The 12,851-nt window shown below is 47.5% G+C and overlaps 1 protein-coding gene across 1 annotated transcript in view; it reads right to left on the bottom strand.

Moving 5' to 3' along the window:
* The window catches only part of Dpysl5 (dihydropyrimidinase like 5), an 81,807-nt gene that overhangs the window by 59,656 nt on the left and 9,300 nt on the right, over positions 1–12,851 (bottom strand). The gene's annotated exons all lie outside the window — the stretch shown is intronic.

The raw sequence follows: 12,851 nt of genomic DNA on the forward strand, positions 1-12,851 counted from the left end.
AGCAGCTGCCTCCTCCACCCAGGCCAGGGAGGAGATAAACAAGTCACTTCAGGAAGGCAAATCCAAGGGCGCTTAGTACTCAACAGGCTAAGATCAAGTAAGAGGTTTTAATCCCGGTGGTTCATCTGGATTGGCCTGGATCAGTGTGGCTGGTCCTAATGAGCCGGCAGCAGTGCCCAGAGGACAGCAGCCACATTCCCAAGGATTAGCTGTGAGAGGGTGGGAAGAAGTGGACCACAGAACACTTGTTCAGCAAGGTTAGCTGGAAGGCACAGGAGAGAAAGCGGCAGCTGTCAGAAGCTAGAGTTCAATGTGCGTGCGTGTGTGTGTGTGTGTGTGTGTGTGTGTGTGTGTGTACGTGTGTGTACACACAGGCATGCGTATTGGGGGTGGGTTGGGATAGATTTGGATAGGTCAGCCTCACTGGGCATCAGTTCTCACTGTCCTGAACACAGAGGCAGACACTGGCTCTCTCTAAATGTCTAGAGGTCAAGTACTCTGAAGACCTCTAAGCATAATGAAATCCCACATTCACAACCCTGGTCCCCCAGGCCCCAGAGAAGGGCTGACAGAGGAAAGGACTCTAGACCCCTGGCTGAGGCTTCAGCCGGAGAGCACAACACCAGGGACCAGCAGTCAGTCCCCTCCCGACCCAGGCAGATTCTTCAGCTCTGCTGAACTCTCCAGGGCCCCAGGCAGCTGTCTCCAGACCCCAGAAAGAATTTCACCAGGACCCTTTGAAGGAAGCAGCTGCAGTTCCAAGACCTCCAGAGGGACTGCTTCCCAGGATCCAGCCACGGCGTGGAGGGTCAAATGTCCGAAGCCAGAAGGGGACAGGCAAAGGATTCCTCTCAGGTTGAGATTTAGGCTCTGAGCGTGATAGTCACAAGCAGGAAACAACAACAGCAATAATTCGACAAAAACCCCAGGTATGAAGAGATGGTTCAGTGGTTAAGAGCACTGACTGCTCTTCCAGACGACCCAGGTTCAATTCCCAGAACCCACATGGCAGTTCACAACTGTAACTCCAGTTCCAGGGGATCTGGCACCCTCACACAGACATACATGCAGGCAAAACATCAGTGTTCACAAAAAAAGTAAATAAATTATTTTTTTAAAAGCAAAACAAACAAAAAGCTCCAAACCCCAAGTTTTCCTAACTACAAAAATACCACAAGCCTCTGGACTACCTAATAAAAATCTAGATTTAGATTGGAACATGAATCTAAATCATTTTTTTTTCTCATTTAGACTGAACATTAGTATGAACTAACCACTGCCACATGCAATACTTGTCAACGGTGTTAGAGGAGACCGGGCAGACATGAACACATGAACGCAGTGCGATTTTATTAACATAATGATTGCTCTAGGCAAAAGTGAATTCAAGAGACTAGGCTTGTCTCATGAGGTGGGACGAAAAATCAAGGGAGGGCACAGCGCCCCCCTGAGGCTCTGGCCGGTACGGAAGGGGACTGTGGTGGTGGGCTCAAGAGCGTGTTACCCAGAGGTGTGAAAGGCACAGACACTGGCTTCAAATTAGTCCTTAAATCGCTAAAGGAATTCTTATAGATAATCCATTAGACATTTAAAATCAAAAATGAAACAAACTGAGGATGGGGCCCTGACTTAGCGGGACACAAACAGGGAGGGAGTGAAGACATGAAGGCTTTGGAGGGTGTGCGAGGAAGAGGAGTGGGGCTCAGCACGAGGTAGCACCAGGAGCCTCGGATTTGAGTTCAGCCCACTGAACATTCCGCTGTGGCTGTCAAGTGACATCATCGCCATCAGTACAGCGTAACTCTAGAGCGCCTCTGCACGCCAGCCTCAATAAGTCTCACAAGAGCCCTCTGAGGTAACCGCCGTGACTCTTGCTGTGGCTGACGAAGGCTGGGTGAATTCCTAGGAAGCAGGCTTGTGGTCTCTTGACAGTTGGGCCTGGATGAATTCACTTCATCCTTCTGAGAGAAATGAAGGGGCTCACCAAACACTGGTTGAAGGATGGATAAGCCAGCGTGATGGTGCCTTGCATGCGTCTAGGGTTGGTCAAAAGAAGAGCCAACAGAAATGGTCAAGAAGGCTCATTGAGAGTTCTGTGGGCCAGGGGTGGGCCAAGGACTGGGGAGAGGACCATGGCAGACATCCTCTCATTTCTTTTGAAAAAGCTGGGGTGGCCAGTATGTTTGTAGTCTTGGGACCTTAAAAGTGGAACCAGGACAAGGAAGCTGCTTCGAGACGTGGGGTGAAGTCTATGAGGGCAGAGCCAGCAGCAGCGGCTCTGAGAGACACACAGCTCACAGTGGGTCAGCGGTAGATAGAATGACAACCGGTGTCTGGCCATGGATAAAAACGTGACGGGAGGCAGGTCTCAGGAGCTTCAGCTGGCTCCGGCTGCCTGGAGGCAGGAAAACCATGTCTCTGGCAGTCGGGCCTGAGGGTGCCAGGTACCAGGGTGAGTTAATTAGGTGGCCCACAGAATAGAAAAGGAAGGAACAGAGCTAGGAAGAGACACAATATTTTTAGGGAGAGAATGGAGGGGACACACAGCTATACATAGTCAGAAAATTAAACAAATAAATTAATTTGTCTAGAAAATTAAATAAATAAATACAAATTTTAAAAAAAGCTGATTGTTTCTTTCTTAAAAATCCCTTAGTTCAGTCAGGAGATGGCAAATGACCCATACTGGTGAGGAGGTGGCTGAGAACAGAAAATCGGCCCCGCGCACGCCTCTTAGAACATGGTACTTCAGGGAGCCCGCCTCGCAGCTGGCCGCAGGTGACGTTAATTTCACTCGACAGAGAATGTGGCAGTAAGGACCAGGCAAGGTCATGCGCTCTGTGCAGAGGGGTGAGAGCTGGAGTAATTCTAAACAATTATATAATAATCAAAGGCCCGGATGGTGCTAATGGGCTAACACACTGATCCTCTCTCACACGGATGATTAGGAGACACCTCAAAGCCAGCACGGCACTCAAGTACTTTCAGCTCACTTCTGTCTACTAAACAGATGCTTTTCATGTGTCCCACTGTGCTCAGGCCTGACCCTTATTGCTTACCTGAACTATGGCATTGTTCTTAATGAATACTCCGATGGCTGTGTGGCTCTCTCTACTGCTCTGACAAATTGCAATCCAGATTACGGAGACAGGGCATCACAGTTTGCCCCATGTGTTTGAATGCTTGATCCCTGGCTGGTGAAACTGGTTTTTGGGAGATTGTGGAACCTTTAGGAGGGGGCACTTAGCTGGAGGACTAGGTCACTAGGAGGTGAGCCTTGAAGGTGACAGTCACTTGCTTAAGGGCTGAGCTCCCTGCTTCCTGATGTGTGAGATGTGAGCAAGCAGCCTCACTGCCACTGCCACAGATGCCACTCTACCCTTCCCCTGTGCCAGACGTCACCCTCTCACACCCAGACGGACGGACGATGGATGGACGGACGAACAGGCAGACATGAGACGAAAAAAACAAAAAACGAGGTCACTGCCTACCATATGATGACACTGTACAAAGAGACAGAGAGCATTAACAAAGGATGAGCCCGAGGTTATAGTAGGAAGAGATGCACAGTCGCACAGTCAGACATTTCCAATACGTGATGGAAGTCAGATGAGCTACGGCAGCACTGAAAGGAGGGTACAGACTTCGCTCTAACTGGAGCGGGGGACCCCTCTCAGAAACGTGGTGGTGGTTTAGCTCCCTGGGGCATGGGAGAGGCCAAGCGAGGGAATTTCAGATAGGAGTCCCAGGGGCCATTTGGCTCTGCGCATTTGACAACTGGTGCATGTCATGTGTGGGAATCTAAAGGGCAGGGCCCACATGCTCCAAGGCCTGAGACCTGCCCCGAGAGTGTGGTCGAGACTCAGAGCAGCAGGAAGGTTTGCCAGCCTCTTGAGCAAAGAAGTATCATCATTAGATTTACACTTTACATTAAAAAAAAAAAATCAAGCAGACCGGAAGAAGACATAGAGGTACTTATAAACATGACTGAGATTTCTGCAGCGGGATCCAAAACCAGAACAATAAGGTTGATTTAACTAAAAGTATATGATACTGGGAAACCGTAATACTGCAAAAGGTAGTACAAATTGCTTTCCATAAAAATAAATAAAAACTGGTCCAGACACGTTGCCAACATATAATCAAAGATTAACATTTGCAGTATACGGGAGTGCTTCTAGATCATCAGAGGAAAGGAAACGCTCCACTAGAGAAGAGAGTATGGGCAGCGAGCCACCGGAAGAGGGGACATAGAGAGTTAGTAAGAAAACGAAAAGATGTTCACCTTTATTAATATTCAGAGGAATGCAAATCAAGATGGGCTTACATTTTACACCTGTCGTAATGGCGCAGAGGAAGAGGAACGACGCCCAGAGAGGGAAAAGCCAGCATTACAACAGGGTGGTGACACACACCTGTACTCCCAGCACTTGGTGGACTGTGAGTCTGAGGTCAGTCTGGGCTACACAAGTTCAGGACTGCCCCCCCCCACACACCATGAAAATGAGGGAGAGTAACAGAGGCAAATATGATATGAGCAGAGCTCAATGGTATAAATATGAAAATGTCAGAGCGGAAGCATGGCTTTGAATGCTGACTAAAACGTCTTAGCTATAAAAAGAAAAAGACGGAAAACTGGGGATGTGGCTCAGTGGATAGAGTGAACGCAGAAAGTCCTGGGTTTGACCCTCAGAACTGCATAAAACCAGGGCTGTGACACAGGCCTATTTTACCAACACTCAGAGGAAGTGGGGGCAAGAGGAACAAACGTTCAAGGTCATCCTAGGCTACGAGTCTGAGGCGAGCCCAGGTAACATGGGACCCTGTCTCAAAAACACATATATATCTACGTAATCTATATAGCATATTAATATATATGGGGAGCTGCTGCAGCAGGACAGTCTCACTTCACTACTTGCTCTTGAAGGCATTTTTACAATACTGTGGTTGTGCAGTCAGCAATAGCCCTGGCTAGGGAGTGGGTGGGGGAAGGGAAGTAACACAAAAACACAGGTGGGAGAAATCTGTGCCACGGCCGTCAAATTCCCCAACCCGTTACTTATCCCCTCTTAACCACTTATTTAACAATGAACTTGCACACCAAATGGCCTATTGCGGTGGTTCTCACCCTTCCTAAGGCTGCGACCCTTTAATACAGTTTCTCATGTTGTGGTGACCTCCCAACCATAAAATTATTTTGTTGCTACTTCACAACTGTAATTATGCTATTGTTATGAATCATAATATAAATATCTGATACTCCAGATATCTGATATGTGACCTCTTTGGGGTCACAACCCACAGGTTGAATGAGAACTACTGGCCTTTTGGAAATTTCTACTTTGGTATCTCACTGGCCCCCACAAAGTTCTGCCTCCACTTGGCTCCAGCCCCTGTGTCCCCAACTCAGTGAAAGTCACCCTCGTCCTGCCTGTCCCTAGCAGAAAGACATCATCTTCAATGAGTACAGGGTCACTTCCGCAAGTAAGTAGTGAATGGCCTCCATTCTCGGGATAAACACGAAATGAATTACAACTACATAGTTAAGAAACCAACAGCATGGGTCTGGAGAGATGGTTCAGTGGCTAAGAGCAGACCCAGGCTTGATTTCCAAGTTGATTTCCACATGGTGGCTCACAACCTTTTGCAACTCCAGTTCTAGGAAATCCAATGCCCCTTTTTTGCCTCCTCAGGAACCAGGCATATACATGGCTCATCTACATACATGCAGGCCAACACTTAGGCACATAAAATAAATCTTTTTTTAAAAAAGGCTTAATATTTTATTAGTAAAATTATCTTAATAGTCAAATAAAATAAACACAGTAGGTATTTTTTCTATCAAGTAGGTAGCAGAAAAATGGGAAAACGCTGTATTTCCAATAGAGAAAATATTTTTAAAACCACTTAAAAATAAAGAAGAAAAGCACTAGGACCGGTTCAGAGAGAGCACACCTCTTCAGAGTGCATCTTCTCGACTTGGATCTGTCTTGACGGGTGGTTTCCTTGGGACTGGGGATGGGAGAAGTGATGGCAAACTGCTAAAGGATTCCTCCAGTCATAGAAGGTTTCCTCACCATCACGGCTGCACAGTTCTTGTTTTTAACAATTTATTTTTATTTTATATGCATTGGTGTTTTGTCTGCATGTGTGTAAGTGTAAGGCTGTCCGACAGTTGTGAGCTGCCGTGTGGGTGTTGCGAACTAGACCCTAGCCCTCTGGAATGCTGAGCCATCCTCTTCAGTCACACGGCTACATATTCCTAAATCATCCACGGACTGCACCTTTAAGGTGGGCGACTGTCACAGACTCCTACCTTAGCAAATAATATTAAAATACGCTCTATCAAACCACTGTGGTCAGAGCTGAGGCTTCAGCATTTGAGCAAACAAACACAGTGCTTGGCCGTGGATTCCAAAGCACTCTAAGAGAAGCGACATTTCACATCAATGAGGGAAAGGATTCATGCAGCCAACGATGGCATAACTGGTTACTTTTCATGAAGGATATTAAGTATGTATTCCACCTTATAGTACACACTGACTCGGTCGCCTATCTGGACTTTATCTGAAGGTAAAACACTAAACAATACAAATACTAGATGTTGAATGATTCACGAAATGACACACCCAACCAAGGAGCAGAGGAGACTTTCTATCTGAATCCGGAAACCTAAGCCACCAAGGCAGGGCAGCTTTGTGAGACCCTGCACAATTAACTTGATGAAGTAAAAGATGCCTCTGACTGTTAGTGGTAACTGTCCACTTGACAGTCTAGAGAGAGGTTCTCAACCTTCCTAATGCTGCAACCCCTTAACACACTTCATGTTGTATTGAGCCCCCAACCATAAAATTACTTTCATTACTACTCCATAACTGTGATTTTGCTAGTTATGAATAGTAATGTAATATCTGATATGCAGGCTATAAGATATGTGATCCCTGTGAACCACAGGTTAAGAACTCCTGGTCACCTGGGAAATGGACCTGTGGGGGATTATCCTGACTGCATTACTGAGGTGGGAGGCCTGGTTCTCTCTACAGGTGGCTCCATTTCCCTGGGTGGGAAAAGAAACTGAACAGTACACACGCATTTATTGCTCGCTCGCTCGCTCGCTCGCTCACTCGCTTGTTCGCTCACTTCTGACGACAGCTGGGATGCGACCAGTCACTTCAAGTTCCAGCAGCCTTGACTTCCCTACCTTGAACTGCGAGATAAAGTGAACCATTCTGCCCACACCCTACCCCCCATCACAGCCACAGGAAAAGAAATTGAGACAGTGCCGCAGAAATCAGCCACTAAATAAGCAGTTAAGTGGCTGGGAAAACATGCGCTGTCCATGTGACAACCCTGGGTTCTTAAGTACTGATGGGAAGAGCTTGTGCAAACAAGAGAAAGGGCACATTGCAATGCACGATGGAGCAAATCTAACGTCTCACCTTTACAGCGGTCAAGGGCATGCGAGTGGACGGAGCAATGGGTGACTCCGACAGTGGCAGGCATTGAGAGTGTGGGTTTGCCGTGAGGACCGTCTCAATGCCGGCGGAGACTGTAGTGTGACACCTTCCTAGAGAAGTCTGGAAAGATCTCTATTAAAATTTCTGAAAGCCCGCGGCTCTACCGCTAGGACTTTAAGCCACAGAAATGAAGACATCGGAACCTGAGGAGACAGGCACAGGAATGGCCACACCAACACTGCTTGTAGCCGAGCAGAAACAACTGGAAGCAGAGGGGATGCTCATCGGTGGGCAGTGGTAGGATAAGCTGTGGCGGTCTCCATTCCTCTGAATGTCATACATGTAAGCAAGAGCTCTGCCAGGCCAGGCAGGCTGCAGACATGTATTTCACTGAAATGGAAACCCAATGCAGACACTTGTGATATCTGCGCACAGATGCAAACTGTCCGTTTTCACAAATGAACAATGACAAAAATTATCTCCCTCCCTGCCCATATGTACATAACCGGCATGTGCATGGTGCGAATAGGGCCTGAGACACCCCGCTGGTTACTTCTGGGTGGGTGGTAATGTTTAGTGGTCAAAAGAAAAGTCTCTCTCTCTCTTTCTGTCTCTCTCTCTGTCTCCCTGTCTCTCTCTCAAGAAAGATAACAACCATTAAAACAATGGACCTGGGACTGCTGACACGGCTCAGCAGGTAAGGGCACACACTGAGCTTTTTTTTTCTGAAAAAAAAAAAAAAACTAGAATGGACGAGAATGTGTGCATTTGTATAATGGGTGCATCAGAGATGGTCAGTGCACTGCTGACGGAGGCTACCCGAGAGCAATTCACTGCCTTCTTGCTTCCTTCCTTTCTCGTGGTATTTTCTTTCAGTGGTGTTTGGTTGTTTCACTACCCACCCTTGAAAGCCTTTTTGATTTTGCTCAGCAATGCTACATGCTGAGCACAGACTGTATGTTTTATATGCGGTCATCTCTGAAAAGGGCTGGTTCCAGGATCCCCCTTTTCCAAGACGCTAAAACCGGAAGATGCTCAAGGAGCTTATTAACAAATGGCATGTATTTCTAGAGCATGCTTACACATTCTTCTGCATGCTTTAGACATTCTCCAGCTGGCAAGATGACTCGCCAGGGAAAGGGGCTTGCTGGCAGGACTGACGACCTGAGTTCAATCCCTCAGATCCACACAGCGGATAAGGAGGGCCAGCTCCTGCACCTTGTGCTCCGACCTCCATAGGCGCGCTAACAACCCCTTACCCTCACACACTAAACAAATACATAAAGTAAGTATTCTCTAGATTATTTATAATTCTTTAATATAATTTTAACACCACCTAAGCAGTTGTTATGTTGCAGGAAATGACCTCTGAACATGTTGATTGTAATTTTTTCCCCCAGATATTTTCCAGTCCACACTTGGTTGAATCCCAGGATGGAAGCCTTCTGCTACAAAGAGCTAACAATACTTAATTTCTAGTTCTCACTGCAACCCTGAATGAGGCCCATCACGTTCAGAAAGGTTAAGTGGCTCGACCCATAACACACACATGACTAATAAACATGGCAAGGCAAGGTCTGAGCACAAGGACACACATGGTGACCCTCAATATCCTTGATTTCAGGGTTCAAAACGGGTACTATGGGATCCCTGCCTTCAAGAACCTCATGACTGCTAGCATTTCAGTCTGGGGTGACTGGGGGGACAGAGGACTGTGTTACAAAAATCTCAGTGATCACGTGGGTGATAATACTTGGCACTGGGTCCTTGTAAGCGTTTAGTCATTGACAACTGCTTAGCTTCGAACACAGAGACCATAAACTACATTTTCCAGGCTCTGGACTCTCTTTTTCCGCACAGGGTCTTTCTTGTGGTCCATACCCATGATGACATAATTTGTATATCAGAAAATATGCTCTGGTGACCCCAGTGCCGGCCTAAATGTAAAACAACACAAAATCACTACATCTTAACGGGAGCAAGATTCTATAATCAAGGACAGGCCACTTGTTTCAAGCTATTTGTTAGCTTTTGGAGCACAAAAGGCCTAATGAAGGTTCCCAAGGGGAAGGCAAATGTGTGATGTTATTTTAAACCAAGTCTACAGGCAATAAACACATTGCATGTATGCACAGGATTTCCTTAAACATACACAGACACTAGAGATATCTTCCAAACGTGTCCAGGCATTGTCAGTGAGTTTAATTCACAGGAAAAGGAAGGTACTTTCTGAGGAGAGTCTAGAGACTCTACTGAGTTTTAAAGTAAATTAAATAATTTCTTCTAAATTAGTGTAGATGAAGCCAAGGGCTGCTCATGACCCACGTCTCGAGCCCACTCCTCAGGTCCAGCAGTCTTGGACTCTGGAAAGCCGACAGATGCCCATAAGGAAGAGCCAAGAAAGGAAAATGAAAGTGCAATGGCGTGGTCTCAGCTGCCTTTAACCACCCTCGTCTGTTTCCCTGTCTCTGCTGCTCAAGTCCCCCTTCCCAGTCACGCTGATCCCACCAGATCCTCAGACCGGTGGGCACCTCACACCTATCCCTCTGCCTGGAGCCCCTGCCCTACCATACCCATCCCAACTCCAGTTCAATGACGCTGCACGCTGGATCCCTGCAGTCAAGAAGGTTCTCTCGGTGTCAGCCCGAGAACTGTACTATGCATTAGCTATTTGTACACACTGCCAGTCTCTACACAGAAGGCAGCTGAGCATCCTCCAGCTGGCCCCTCCACATTCACTTTGTCACCGTTTGGTTATGAAGTGTTCTCTGCAAGAGGTTCACTTGTTGAAGATTTGGGCCCCAAGCAACGAATTGAGCAGTGGTGGGGATTCAGAGAAGTGATTGTACATCAGTGGCTATATTCACACATGGGTTCCTAACCTGAGGGCATTATTGGTGGGGGCGGGGGGTGGAGATGAGTAGGTGGGCCTGGTTGGAGGAAGAGGGCCACAGGGAGCATGCCCTAATGGACGCTCTTATCCACGCCCTTCCTATGTTGTCTGTCGCTCTGCGGAAGCGAGCAACTTCCCCTGCCTGAGGTCCTGCTGCCATGATATTCTGTCTCACCACAAGCCTAAAGCAAATGGAACCAGCGCCCCATGAATCCTCTGAAACCGTGAGCCAAAGCAAATCCTTCCCTCTCCAATCTGTTTTCTCGGGGTTTGCCACAGTGATGGAAACATCACAATCCCTTTCTCCTTTCTGAGACACTTAGATGTCGGCCATCGTCCCCATCTACCTAAAGAAGAATTCTACTGTGGTATTTGTTCTTCTCTGGACAGAAAGGGGTCTAGATGTTCTGTGAGCTGTCCTTTCAGAGTGTGGCGCCAGATAACCAGGTTTCTCTCTTCATCTTTTCTTTGGACTGCACCTAGGGCCTCACACATGACAGGTAAGCCCTGAGCCACTGAGCTATGGTAGGCTTAGCATGCTTGGTGGGCAACTATTTAACAGTATGCACTTTCCCAAATGTCCTTAATCTTTCTATTAAAGCAACATCAACAACAACAAAGAAAGAACATATCATGAGCTAGAGTGAAGACATCACATTACTGTTTTTTTAAGTGACTGGAACATGGGGCTTCACTGGTCACAAAAGGCCAAGTTCTATAGGGCTCCATTTGTATGAGATACCCAGAATGGGCAAATCACACAGACAGGGGTAGCTGAATGGTTGCTAGGGAGAGAAGAAGCAGAGAGGAAATGCATGGGAGAAACTGGGGAGCGACTGCTGTTGGGCCTGAGGCTTCTTCCTAGGCAATGAAAGTATTCTAATATTACATCATGGTGGCGCTTGTGCCCCTCGGAGAACATACCGAACCCCATGGACACAGCTGCACACAGGACAGCTTTATGGCATCCAGATCATGTCTAACTCAAGATAATAAAACAGCCTTTCAATATACTGCTGCTCCAGGCCAGGTCCCGGCTCCAAGGGTGTCAGCTTTTTCTTGGCTACCCAGGGCAAACTTTTAAGCAGTAATAGGTAAGTATGGAAACTCCAGGCTGCCCTAGGAAAATCAAAAAAATAGGTTCTCAGGCTGGGATGTTCCTCCACGGTAGAATGAAGAGTGAAGGGGGTGGGGGAGGACCAGGATTCTCAGGAGGGCTTCAGGAAAGAGGACTGGAGGCAGTGAGTGTCAAGACTGTCAACACCGTCCCTGACCAATGCCTGGGCAGCAACAGTGTGATGGGGGCCAAGAACCGAGAGCTGTTTCATGGGGTCAATCCGGAGCCCAGAGTTAGTCGTGGCAAAGGCACTGGGGCACATGGCTGTGACTGAGCAGATCTGACACGGAAGCATACAGTCGGCTGACTCAGGTGACAGGCGTGGGAGGAACACAATGGGCCTCCCTCCTCCATGCAGCATGTGGGAAAGGGCTAGGCTCCCCAGATGGGTTTCTGAGGAAGAGCCTCTGGAGGCAGAGAGTAGGGGAAAGAGACATCTCCTTCCCGGGTGGAGAGAAACCTCAAAGACCACGGGCCAGATGGCACAGCGAGCTTTTCTACAAAAGAGGACTTAGGATCCCTCAAGTTCACTCAAATAAAACACAGCAAGAGCAGCACGGAACTAACAGAAGCAACTTCTGGGATGGGCCGTGCAGAGTGAAAAGGGCCATATCATAGAGTGTTGGCCGTGATCACCATGCTTCTAGTAGGTTCTTTCTCCCAGCTCCATCCTGACCCTCTGTCATTATGCAACCACATCTTTACACTGTTCAAATTCCCCAACTTACCACCTGGATAGTATCATTAGCTCCACTAGCCGAGCACTTACAACGCCGCTCTGGCTGAGTACCTCATCCCATCAGCCCCTCACCAAACCCGGGAAGACGATGTTAACAGTCCCTCAGTTCACAACGAAACAGGCTTAGGGAGATGAACGAGGAGCCCCATTTCTCTTCCCCATGTGCTAGCTCCTTCCTGGGGATCAGGGCCTGTTGTAGGCACTCAGCAAATACAGGCAGTCCCGGGAGAGGAAGTTCAAGTCCACTTCAAGCATTAGCTGAGGAAAGCCAAGTTCTCATTCAAACGCCTGGTTACTAAGCTGTTACAGACTATTTGTTTACGCTCTGTGAAGATGTGTCACTGTGACTGGTTTAATAGAGAGCTGAATGGCCAACAGCTAGGCAGGAGAAAGAAAGCGGGACTTCTGGGGAGAGAGAGGAACTCAGGATGAATCAGTCTAGGCGCTCAAGATGCCAGCAAGACACTGAGGAAGTCAGACAAATGGTACAGAGAAGTAACCGGGTCACGTGGCAGAGTATAGATTAATATAAACAGGTTAATTTAAATTATAAGAGCTAGTTGGGAATAAGCCTAAACTAAAGGCCAAGCTTTCATAATTAGTAAGTCTCCATGTCATTATTTGAAGGTTGGCGGTCCAAGACAG

The sequence above is a fragment of the Myodes glareolus genome, chromosome 6, assembly GCF_982192425.1.
Source record: "Myodes glareolus chromosome 6, mMyoGla1.1, whole genome shotgun sequence".
NCBI classification, from domain to species: domain Eukaryota; kingdom Metazoa; phylum Chordata; class Mammalia; order Rodentia; family Cricetidae; genus Myodes; species Myodes glareolus.